Raw genomic sequence first — 13,886 nt, 5'->3', positions numbered from 1 at the left:
TGAGGTGGTACTAAAAAAAGTACCAGGTACCAGGTACTGTACCCAGTGGAAAACCCCCAAAAAGTGAACCGTACCGAGCCGTACCGTGCCGTACCATGCAGTGGAAAAGCGCCATAAGGTGCCCTCATGGGACCTGGCTGTGGTTCTGGAGGGCTTATGCAATGCCCCCTTTGAACCCATAGAGGAAGTTTCAGTCAAGTTGCTCACACTCAAGACTATCTTTCTCCTCGCTATTTCCTCACTTAAAAGGATCGGGGATCTGCAGCCATTTTTTGTTTCATGCCTGGAATTTGCTCCAGGCGTAGTTAGGGCATTCCTTTAACCGAGGGTCTGATGTGCTCATCTGATACACACACAGGCAGGGACTTGGTAGTATGTGATTCTACTCTTCTGAGTAGTTAAACAATCCAAAGAAAACATCTTTAAAGCAGAAAGAAAAGTCACTTAGAAGATGAGATCGGATGAACATGAAAAAAATCTATAGTTTCCAAACTTGTTATGATTGTCAAGTGTGTAGAATTTAAAATAAAGTAAATTAAATTAAATTAAAATATCTTATATGGAAAAAAATATGTCGACATATATATATATATATATAAAAAAAATTTTTTTACCAAAAAACAAGTAAAAATACAAAGAAATACTAAAATTAACAAAAAATTTTTTTTAAATATTAATTATTACTATAAAACTATATTAATGATTTTAAAATACCCCCAAAATAAAAAAATAAATAAAAATAAAATAAATAAACATTGGTGAGCTCTGCACCTGGTGTATATTAACATCTATTTAAAAATATATATATATTGTGCCAATTTTAGTTATGTTGAACTCATACCTTTTCAGGTTCGTTCCTACAGTGTTCAAATCTTCCCCAAACTGATGTCCACAGATTTTTCATACAATAAACAGCTTGCGTGAAACACAAACGCAAAGCTGACATTAATGGACGGCAACAATGCAGTGATTTTGTATATTATAACTTATGATATTATGAACTTATGACCTGGTTTTGCTCTCGTCTGATTCTCTGAATCATGTTTACGTCAAAGTATCTAATGCTTGGCCCCATAATTGCTGCACAACTACATGTTTAATTTGATATTTTACTGCACTTATTTGATAAATGCTCATCTCTTGTGTTTTACATTAGAAATCCGACCCTGAATCAAAAAGTAGTGCGATCATATACCAAAAATATCCATAAAATGTGACTTTGAACCCTAAAAACATCCCTGAAGATGATCTCAACAGAATCATTTGCATTTCTAGCCAATAAAGAACTTGTTTCCAGGTCGCTTTCTCTCCTATGAATCAGATCTTGTGCTGTTTGTACCTCCTGAATTTGTCAGCACAGACAGCTCTGCTCCCGCGCGTCCCAGCGGCTGAATGAGACATTAAGGACATGCTGGGACAGAAGTAAATGTGCCTTCATCAGTTCAGCTGCCACTGTCGGCAAAGATTTTCATGAATAACTTTACCAAGCCAAACTTTTCTCTTTACAAACATCACTTTTACTCAATCAGCTGGTATTTTGGTGATTTCTAGTGGATCTATGAAGCCAGTTCTTCTCAAGATCTCACAGGTGTTGCTTATCAGTAACTAAACCATTAAAAAAACATTGTTACTTGAGACAAAGTAAACGTTAAATAAAATATAAACAAATGCAAAACTGTAAACTTATATTTTTTTCAGGCTTATTGCCAATGCAACATTTATCATTTCTTATAGTTCAACTTTAGTACTCAAGGACCAAAATAACTAAAACTAAAATTAATAAATAAAAATTGACTAAATCTATGTAAGACATATTTAAAGTTAATATTTACTGAACTCAAAATGACGAAAATGCACAATAAAATTGCTGAAACTTTAAAAATAAAGATGCAAAATAAATAACTTAACTTATTTTATTTAGCCAAGGCAACTTTAGTTTAACTTAAGTTCTACAATAACTAAAAACTAAAGAAACTACAATGAATAAATACAAAAATGTATCAAATATAGACCAATAAAAATGACAAAAGTGCACAAACTTTAATTAAAAAAGAAAAAATATACATAATTCAATATATTTAAAATAATTCATAACTAGAAGCAAAGTAAATGTTAACTAAAATAAAATAGAAAAAGTAAACTTATTTTTGGCATTCAATTGTTTGAAAATAATAATTGCTAGGGATAATTTAGTAGTCGCTAAATTGCAAAAGTTACGAAAACTTTAATTTAAATGTCATGATGTTGTATCATGAAAACAGTCAAATCAAAACAGATAATACAAATATAAAAACATATTTAAAATATATTAAAAAAAACCTGTAATAGTATCTCATTGACACTAAAAACAACACTGTTCACAACTTAAAAATAAATCAAATAAAGTAAATAAAAATAAAATAATATAATTGTACTGTATTTTTAAAATAAAAATAATTTGTTTTACAGAGTATAGCAACGATACTAAAATAACATTACATACATTTCCAAAACGATCCACTAACCTCAAACAAACACAGAACTGTCTTAATGTTCAACAATACATCTATTGTTTTAGCCAACTATATATATTTTTAATTGTAAAATAGGTTTGCGCTTGTTTATTTAGAAAGATTGAGACTTCATTTTTAAATGTGACTCAAGAGTCCAGATACTGGAGGGGTCACTGTATGTGTGGTCAAGCAAATGCAGGTTTGATACGAACTCATGAGAATGTGAGCGGATCCTTTTTCTCACTCGCAGCTTCATGAAGTCTGTTTAATGAGACGCTTCTCTTGGCAGCGTTAGCATGAGTGTCAGGTGAATAGCGCCGCGGTTTCATTGGGTTTTGGGCAGTTTTCTCATCCGTTCCCCCACAGAGAGCCACCTTCAGCGAAAGCCAACTATCACTGGGGCAGAACCCGCAGAACGCCACCAGGGGCTGATTGACAAGCCACTGTGCATGAAAAACGCCTGCTCCTTCCAAAAAGATTTGCTTGAGAGATAGCATTTTTCTGAATAATTCATCAGTGCATTTTTTGCCCCTTTTTGTCTTGTTAATGCATAAAATAATAATAATTTGAGCAGTTTCCACTTCCACCACGGTCACCAGGTAAAACCCTGCAGCACCACAGTGTAAGTTTTATCTTATAAATTATTATTATTATTTTATTCTAATAAAAAATACAATTATAAAACATACAAAATGTTTTATTATTATTATATAATTTTATAATAAATAATAAATGTAATTTTATATTTTTATAATGAATTTGATAATTTTTCATTAAAATGTGCTTACTCCACCTTTGAATTAAAAATTCAATGTAATATTTTCTTTATCAATTATATATATATATATATATATATACATTATTAATAATTATTGTTTTGATAATTTTACATTAAAATGCACTTAAAATGTCCACCTTTGAATTTAAAGTTTTACTTTATTAAAGTTTATTAACATTTTAGTTTGTAAAAATTGTATTAATAATAATTGATAATAATAATAATTTTTACATTTTATAAAAAAATGTTTTATTTTGTGTTATCTTATAAATAATTAAAAAAATATTTATAAGATGCACTTACTTGAACTATGAATTACAATTTCAGTGTAAATTTTAATTTATAATTTAATAAAATATTTTTTTTACTACTACTACTACTACTACTACTACTACAATTAATACATTTTTAAATTTAATTTATAGTTTTTTTTATTTATAGTTTATGCAATTTATAATATATATATATAATGTTTTATGTTTTTTGTTACTATGCATAAAACCACCTCTGAAACAAATGTCCTTTTCAGCTGTTTTTTGCCAAATTGATCCAAATTAAGTGAGTTTTTTTTCTTAAAACACGAGTAAACATCTGTAAATAATAACTTATGTAGAGGGAAGTTTGCTCTGACATTAGCAGATTTTTTTTTCTTGTTTTAAGCAAAAACTCAATTTGTCAGAAAACCAAACTTATCTCATGTCATTTTACTTCTCAAGTAAATGCATCTAGATTTAAGAACACAAGACAAAAATACTGAGGAAAAAGAAGTTGATCCGTGCATGAGCATCCACTGAGGGGCGGCAGAGCGGCTGAACGGAGGGCGGCTTTGGGGCGTTTGTTCAGAATGAAGGGGCTCAGCAGATGAATGAGGGATTAGAGATCACTGATAAAGACAAGCTGGGCTTTTGGGTGGAAGCGGCACAGTCGGGGCTGCCGTAGATCTTCCGCAGCTCATTGTTGGGGCTCACAGGCCGAGAGAAGCGTCCACGGGAGGGAGTTTGACCCCTGTGTCTGCACTCAAGAGCAGCATTGTTCTCACAAATCCCCTCAAACCCGCCTCTGAGGCGCACAGATACTACAGCTTCGGCAGCACAGTCTGGACGAGCCGTGTTTGCATGTGGGGGAAAAGGTTTACTTACAAACATAACATCTCCCATTGTGATTTCTGCAACATTTTGCTGTGCTTCAGGTGGTGCAGGTGGCTTCAGTGCACATGTAGAGATGCTGCAGTCCTGTAGGGGGCGACACAGCAACATCAATGTGTAAGCACGGCTCCTGCGACTGTGCAGGCCATGAAGTTCACAGAGCAAGATTTCAAGTGCACAGCTGTAAAAAAAATTAATAAAATTGTTGCTGCAATTAGACAACAACCTGAAAATTTGTGGAGATAACTAGAATAATCAACATAACTAAAGTTAACCTTGGTTTCAGTACGAAAACTTGCTTTTCTTAAGTTGAAACAACACATTACTTATTTTAATGTTGCATTTTAAGTGATAACTAATCACAGCAATATTTTATTTTATTTTTTACAAAAAAGTGTTTAAAATAGAAACTAGTTTACTGCATATTGTGCCTTATGTACTGTAAAAGAAATGGTAGAATGCTATTTCAACATAAGCAAAATGCAACTGTAATGTAACTGTCCAAAAGCGAGTTGTTATTCAGTATATACACCAGTGTTACTTTAGTATTATTATTCAAGTATTACAATTTATAAATATTTCGAATCAGTTTTTTTTATTTTCTGTTTTCATTTTAAATGTAATTAAAGTTTTAGTAATGTTGTTGTGCATTTTTTGTCTTTTTTTATAGATCGTTTTTTTTTTGTCTATTATTTTTTTATTAATTATTTTTTTATTTCTACACCAAGTTAAACTAAATCAAAATGAGAATAGCAACTTGCTGAAATATTTTATTCAATTTTAAGTAGGGAATGGTTAGTTTCAGTTTTAGTTGTAATTCACTGAACAACATGATTCATTTACTGAACAACATGTCTAAACACACATTCAAGTATTAGTTTGCCTTTTCAAACACTGTGGTGGTTTGTACCTCGACTGAACTCTGAAATCTCACCTCTGCATTTCTGTCAAACATTCGTCAGCTCATTCTGGCCTCCAGCGGCACAAAAACAGCTTCTAAAAGCCTTCCTGTCCGTTTTACTGGCTGTGTGGAACAAATAAGGGGCGTAAAACTGGCCTGGTTTTAATGGGCACTTCAAACAGTTCAAACACAGAGGTCATGTGAGAAACTCAGGACGAGCCGCACGAGACACATAATACAGCATATTTATCATTCTGAAGTCTATATTTGTTTAAAAAAATGTAACAACTAAATTAAATGGAGAGCTAGATTAGAGCTATTTTAAAATAGATAAAGGTGAAACATGGGCTGTGTTTGGAACGGTCTGCATACTGCCTACCATTTAAATATGCTATTATGTATATATATATATAAAAATAATAATATGAGAAATAATACGCTGTATACAATTTCAGACAATGGTATTTTCACCTGACCTCATTAGAGTCCAGTGTGAAGATATGATTTGCAGGAGTCTTTAGTTTAGTGAGAGTCTGTTGGTGTTGATGAACACTAGGTGGCGCTAGAGACGCAGATCCTATTAAAAGAGTTTGATGCTTAGACAGACTTTGAACTTGAATGTTCACAGATCAAAATGGGCCAAATAAAGTCTTTATAAAAAATCTCAGATGCCAAGAAATACTTCTTGTGCATGCTATTAAGATCAAAAACTTAATGTAAAAACCTCAAATATTGGAAATTGAATACAAAAATCCAAGAATTTTGTGAGCATGTGTGGAATTGGGGATTTAAATGTAACCGAGTAAGAGAATTAGAGAAAGAAAAATGGAGAAAAAGTAAATGTGTTTTTTGTTCTCATTTTGTTCTCATTCTCCACAGAGAGAGAGAGAGAAAGAGTCACCTCTAAGCCAGTTTATATCTAAATGAAGACATTCGTCTATTGTCTGTTTTATTATTATTATATTATTCTGCATGAATTGCGTGAGGATGTCATATAAGAGATGTTCTGCCAAGTTTAGCTATTCAGATTCAGTTATTTTGTCTGGTCTTGTTAAGTTAAACACTCACACTCACACTCTCTCACACTCACACTCTCTCACACTCACACTCTCTCACACTCACACTCTCTCACACTCACACTCTCTCACACTCACACTCTCTCACACTCACACTCTCTCACACTCACACTCTCTCACACTCACACTCTCTCACACTCACACTCTCTCACACTCACACTCTCTCACACTCACACTCTCTCACACTCACACTCTCTCACACTCACACTCTCTCACACTCACACTCTCTCACACTCACACTCTCTCACACTCACACTCTCTCACACTCACACTCTCTCACACTCACACTCTCTCACACTCACACTCTCTCACACTCACACTCTCTCACACTCACACTCTCTCACACTCACACTCTCTCACACTCACACTCTCTCACACTCACACTCTCTCACACTCACACTCTCTCACACTCACACTCTCTCACACTCACACTCTCTCACACTCACACTCTCTCACACTCACACTCTCTCACACTCACACTCTCTCACACTCACACTCTCTCACACTCACACTCTCTCACACTCACACTCTCTCACACTCACACTCTCTCACACTCACACTCTCTCACACTCACACTCTCTCACACTCACACTCTCTCACACTCACACTCTCTCACACTCACACTCTCTCACACTCACACTCTCTCACACTCACACTCTCTCACACTCACACTCTCTCACACTCACACTCTCTCACACTCACACTCTCTCACACTCACACTCTCTCACACTCACACTCTCTCACACTCACACTCTCTCACACTCACACTCTCTCACACTCACACTCTCTCACACTCACACTCTCTCACACTCACACTCTCTCACACTCACACTCTCTCACACTCACACTCTCTCACACTCACACTCTCTCACACTCACACTCTCTCACACTCACACTCTCTCACACTCACACTCTCTCACACTCACACTCTCTCACACTCACACTCTCTCACACTCACACTCTCTCACACTCACACTCTCTCACACTCACACTCTCTCACACTCACACTCTCTCACACTCACACTCTCTCACACTCACACTCTCTCACACTCACACTCTCTCACACTCACACTCTCTCACACTCACACTCTCTCACACTCACACTCTCTCACACTCACACTCTCTCACACTCACACTCTCTCACACTCACACTCTCTCACACTCACACTCTCTCACACTCACACTCTCTCACACTCACACTCTCTCACACTCACACACAAACACACCCACACGCACACACACACACACAGCATTATTCTGGTCTTCTGGAGAGTGTGCTGTTCAAGACCCCTACCACTAAACAAATTGGCGAGTGACCTCTTGCTCCGGTGTATTTACCCATGACAGGTGTATGAATCACAGCCGTCCCACCGTGAGCATTACAGACCTGCTCCAACACACTGAGAGCGAGACACGCAAATAAACTTCATGATCCTCATAATCAACAAAGCGCTCATCCCTGCAAATGAAAACAACAACAACAAAAATGCATAATATGTGAAAATGAAATAAATTAAATGTAAAGCAGGGTTATTATAGTTTACTAACACACACAAAAAACTTAAAATAAAATAATTGGTTACTTGAACTGAACTTTAACTGAAATAATATTTATTACAATATTAATATAATTGTATATATTACAATTATAAAAATTAAAGACATTAAAAAAAAACTAATACAAATGACAAAAAAACTAAAATGAACTAAACTAAACTAAAATTAAAATTAAAATAGAAAATGTAAAAATACAAACTAATCAAAATAATATATAAAATATAGTATTTAAATGATACTAAAATAACACTGAGGCAAAGTAAAATTATATGATGAGACCAGAACAATTCCAGTATAAATCAACGAAACGTTCACTCTAAATAAAATTAATCAGTGCAACTAAATAAAATGTAATATTAAAATGGTTCGAAATTAACATTAAATAAAAGGATACAAGCTACCTACTCTAAACTTCACGTAATGTTACACTGAGGTTGTAGTTACATTCTTAAAATAACATTTGTGAAAAGTTATTAGTATTTGATACGTTTTCTCAATGTAAGGAGAAAAGATCCTTGATGTTACATTTCAACATTCTTCAAAAATTATTATTATTAATTTATCTATTTATAGTTTAGTTGTATTTTATTATCTGATAAGTATAAATAAATAAATAAAACATCCTTGCAAACGATGGCACCTTTAATTTTTAACACAACAATTCAGATCCAAGATGATGCGATGTTTAAACGTTTATTAAAGATTTGTTTTATTAGTAGTATTTTTATTTATCATTATTAATTTATCATTTCATTTTTATTAATATTTTAGTTGTATTATAAAGTATCTAATAATTAAAAAAATATATATATATTGCAAATGGTGGAAACATTTTCTTAATTGTTCCCATAATAATTTAGTTTTTTTATGGTGTATATACACTGATCAACACAGACTGTTACAAAGAAACTTTTGTGAATTTTAAACGTTGTTACATTTCACGTTTAAATAACATTCTACTTGCATGAACATTCTAATCTTTCCACAGGCCAAATGGAATGTTTCTAAAGCGCAGACCACTTTAACCTTTCTAACGGGAACATTCTTTTTGTTTTGTTGTGCCGTCTCTCAGTGTAGACGGGGTGTGAGGCTCTCTGTGAAGTGTTCTCCGACATGAGGGCCTCTGACCTCTGACCCCCCTCTCATATCTGGCCCCTCTGCACTTCAGGGCCCAAACCCTCCCCCCTCCGTCCCGGACTGCCGTATGATTTATTCAGCAGCTCTTGCTGTGGACTGGCTTTGTGACCCCCTCTCATAGAGTGTTTGGAGAGGGTTGGCGTGTGACACTGACTCACGCTCACAGCTTTGCGTCGCCCATCTGGCCTCGTTCCTCTGCAAAGCGCCACAAAGATTCAGATTTGAGTTTGATAAGGTCGTGTTTAGATTCTGTCCTTCAGAGGAATGACTTGTGCGTGTTTAACCCCTCATCTCCTACAGAGATGATTTAGATTTTCACCGTCGCTTCTGGCCAAAATATGAGTCCATAATTCATAATAACGCTTCCTCCAGTGAAAAAATCCATCTTGTGTTGTCTCTCATCAAAACCCAGCCACATATTTGTTCAGAGCTGTTTTGGCTTGTAATCGCTGCTTGATCTGTGCAGATTTCTCTACGGATTCAGACCACACCACTTTTTCACAGGAGGAAGCAATATTATGGATAGAGGACTCATATTTTGGCCAGAAGCAATGTTTTAAAGGAGACGCACAATGCAATCAAATATTCAATTATGCATTGCTGTTACATTATACAATATTAAACAATTATGCATTCAATAGGTTGTCATATAGACACTTTTTGATTGTGTATTTAGTTAAAAACGTCTTGATGGATTTGTTTCTTACAAACACGCAGCTTTTGTCATCTCCAGATGTTAACTGACGGACTGGAGTGGTGTGGATTATTGTGATGTTTTTATCAGCTGTTTGGACTCTCATTCTGACGGCACCCATTCACTGCAGAGCATCCATTGCTGAGACACTGATGCAATGCTACATTTCTCCAAATCTGATGAAGAAACAAACTCATCTACATCTTGGATGGCCTGATGGTGAGAACATTTTCAGAAAAAATTAATTTTTGGGTGAAGCATTCCTACTCTCTGTATTATTATGAGTGGAGAGTCAGTTGACTGAGGTCGACGGCAACGTATCTCTTTTGTGCGAGCTGTGAAACCGCTGACTGTGGAACGTGAGAAGGAAAGAAAGGTGAGCGCGCAGGGACGTCCCGTACGTGGCTCCTCCTTTTGTTCTCTGTGCTCCTCTTGTTCGGCGAGGAAGGCCTCAGAGACCGCAGGCCTGAAAAAAGCCGTCCGGCTAATCGAGACTCATCTCGCTAACCTCTGTGTCACCTCTCCTCCTCCCGATCCAAACGTCACACCTGCATTCATGTGATCTCCTGTGAGGAGTCACTGTATGCGCATCCAGCTGGGAGCAGCTTATCTGCCCAAAAATAAAACAACAACATTTCCTGGGAGTGGACGGATTTTGAGAGAAAAAGCTTCCAGACTAAGCTTCTCACACCGGTGTCTTTGTGTTTCTCATACGGTGGATGATCAGACCTGAGAAGACGGAAAGCATACAGATTATTTAAAGCTGATGTGTCATTTTTTTGCTAATAAATTATTAGACGCACTAAAAAATAACTTTGAGATCTTTAAAATAAACATACAGAAGATACACATACATACAGTCAGGTCCATACATATTTGGATTTTCATAATTTTGGCTCTGTATGCCACCGGAATAGAATAAAAATGAAACAATCAGGATGAAATTGAAGTGCAGACTTCAAATGCTTAAATGCTTAGGACTTACAACAATTTTTATACACAGTCCCCCCATTTTCAGGTGAGAAAGTCTTAAGTCTGGAACTCATGGACATCAGCAGAGACTGGGTTTCTCCTTTGTCAGGCCTTTACTGCAGCTGACTTCAGCGAGTGAAATGCATGCTCAATCGGGTTGAGATCAGGAGATTGACTTGGCTATTGCAGAATATTCCACTTTTTTTACCTTCAAAATCTCCTGGGTTGCTTTTGCTGTATGCTTTGGGTCATCGTCCATTTGTACTATGAAGAGCCGTCCAGTCAACTTTACTGCATTTGACTGAATCTGGGGAGAGAGTATATCCCTACACACTTCAGAGTTCATCCGGCTGCTTCTGTCTTCTGTCACGTCATCAATAATCACCAGTAACCCAGTGCCACTGAAGCCATGCAAGCTCATGCATCCCACTGCTCCATGTGTCACAGATGATGTTGTGTGCTTTGGATCATGAGCTGTTCCAAACCTTCTCCATACTTTTTTCTTCCCGTCATTCTGGTACAGCTTGATCTTAATTTCAGACGTCCAAAGAATGCTTTTCCAGAAGTGGTCTGGCTTTTTTAGATGATTTTTGGCAAAGTCTAACCTGGCCTTGTTTGCAGCTTGTGGTGAAGCCTCTGTGTTTGCTCTGGTGAAGTCTTCTCTTGATTGTAGACTTTGACAGTGACACACGTATGCCTCCTGGAGAGTGCTCTGCTCTTGTCTGGATGTTGTGAAAGGGTTTTTCTTTATCGTGGAGAGGATCCTCCGATCATAACCACTGTTGTCCTCCGTAGACGTCCAGGACTTTTTATGTTTCTGAGCTCACCAGTGCGTTCTTTTTTATTTCTCAGAATGTACCAAACTGTTGATTTGGCCACTCTTAAATGTTCCTGCTATCTCTCTGATGGATCTGTTTTGTTTTTGAAGCCTAACAATCGTCTGTTTCACTTGTATGGAGAGATCCTTTGACTGCATGATGTGGGTTCACAGCAACAGCGTACACATGCAAATGGGACACTTAGAATCAACTCCAGACCGTTTACCTGCTTAATTGATGTAGAAATAATGAAGGAATAGCCCACATCTGTTCATGAAACAGCTTGTGAGTCAGTTGTCCAATTACTTATGGTCCCTTGAAAAAGGGGGGAGGTACATATTAAAGAGCTGTAATTCCTCCAATTGTGATGAGAATACCCTCAAATGAAAGCTCAGAATGTGCACTTTAAGCTAATATAACCGTAACTTGAATATGTTTTGGTCAGCAGCTAAAATAATAAAAAATGTGCCTGTGTTCAAGTACTGTATATATATAGATCTGACTGTATATATTTCTGAAGGAAGTGTTAACCAAGTAAAAACAGGTAAATATTATTTTAATTTAAAATAACTATTTTCTATGTGAATATGTAGAAAATTTTCATTTATTTCTGTGATCAAAACTGTATTTTCAGCATCATTACTCCAGTCTTCAGTGTCACATGATCTTCAGAAATCATACTAATATGCTGATTTACTGCTCAAGGAAGATTTCTGATTATTATCAATGTTGAAAGTTGCGCTGCTTTATATTTTTGTAGAAACCGTGATACATTTTATTTTTCAAGATTCTTTAATGAATAGAAAGTTCAAAAGAACAGCATTTATTTGAAATAGAAATCTTTGTAACATACTGCCTTAATAAAAGTATTAATTTATTAAAAATAAATCTTACTGACCTCAAACTATTTAAAACAGTACTTGGTGTTATGTTTTATTTGGTTAAGAAACTGAAATAAATCTGAAATAAATTAAACATAAATATTATATGAAACTTTCATAATTATCGTTTAGTTAAAGGTGAAGCACTAAATTTACTGATTGGAAATTAGAACTAAAATTTAAATAAAATCAATAAAACAATTAAAACTAAAAAAAATGTCAAAAGCACATAAATTACAAAAAATGAAATATAAACATTTAAATTAAAAGTGAAAATACAAAAATATATGTAAAAATAACGAATAAAAATAAAAATATAAACTTATATGAAAAATATAAAAGATAACTGAAAATGTCTCTTATGCTACAAAAACAAAAATTATATCATATATATATTAAATAATAATATTACTACATACATTGAATTTATATAAATATTACACGCACGCACACACTCTCTCTCACACACACACACACACACACACACATACAAGTGCGCACACACACACACACACACACGTTTAGATGTTAATAAACTTTCTCTTGTGCCCTTTTATAATATGAAATGCTGTTTGCAAACCATTATATTTTCATCATATGGTGCATACACATGTGAAAAAGGACGTCTTGTAGCGTTTGCACTCCAGACATGAATGATTCCTCAAACCATGTGTCATTTTACTTCACTAAGCAATTCGATTCTCCATTTTCACCTGCTGGACCATAAAACAGGTGAAAAAACCCCACAGACGCACATTAAAGGAGCAACCTGAGAGCAGAATATCTCTGGATATCTCCAGGAGGATCGTTCCTGCAGCCTGGACCTGTTTTCCATCTGCAGACGTTGTTCCTGCCTGATATTTTGATACTGTTGTGACAGGGAGAAGAAGGTCGACACGGATTTAACACTGATAAAAATCGTTTCCCGTGAGGGAAAGCAGGATCTCAGCTGAAGGCCGCTCACGTCCAGATCCTAATGATTTCAGCCTGACATCACACTCGTCTATAAAACGCCTCTCACGTGTGTCTTGTTTGTTCAGGACTCAGGAGCGTGATTTTTTACAGTCCACCTGGCAGGCCGACAGTTACAGATGCTATATTAGCAGACGTCGCGACTGCCGATGAACCCTAGTTAGCTAGACGCTCCTGATCCCTCACGAGGACACGTCTAAAATACCTTCAGCACTATCAGAGGAAATGAGCAGGCTTTTCAAAATGAGAGCAGCGAACGCTTTGAATTCCTCACATTTCCACAGATACAGCGACTGGAAATACACTCATGTCTGGAGGAGAGAGAGAGAGAGAGAGAGAGAGAGAGAGAGAGAGACTGCGGTTGTAATGATAAATCTGACTTAGAAATATTTACATGTGTCTGTTCTGAGTCTGTCTATCTATCTATCTATCTATCTATCTATCTATCTATCTATCTATCTAT

The sequence above is a fragment of the Sinocyclocheilus grahami genome, unplaced genomic scaffold, assembly GCF_001515645.1.
Source record: "Sinocyclocheilus grahami isolate Dianchi unplaced genomic scaffold, SAMN03320097.WGS_v1.1 scaffold449.1, whole genome shotgun sequence".
Lineage (NCBI taxonomy): Eukaryota > Metazoa > Chordata > Actinopteri > Cypriniformes > Cyprinidae > Sinocyclocheilus > Sinocyclocheilus grahami.
Note: the sequence above shows the minus strand (reverse complement) of the source record.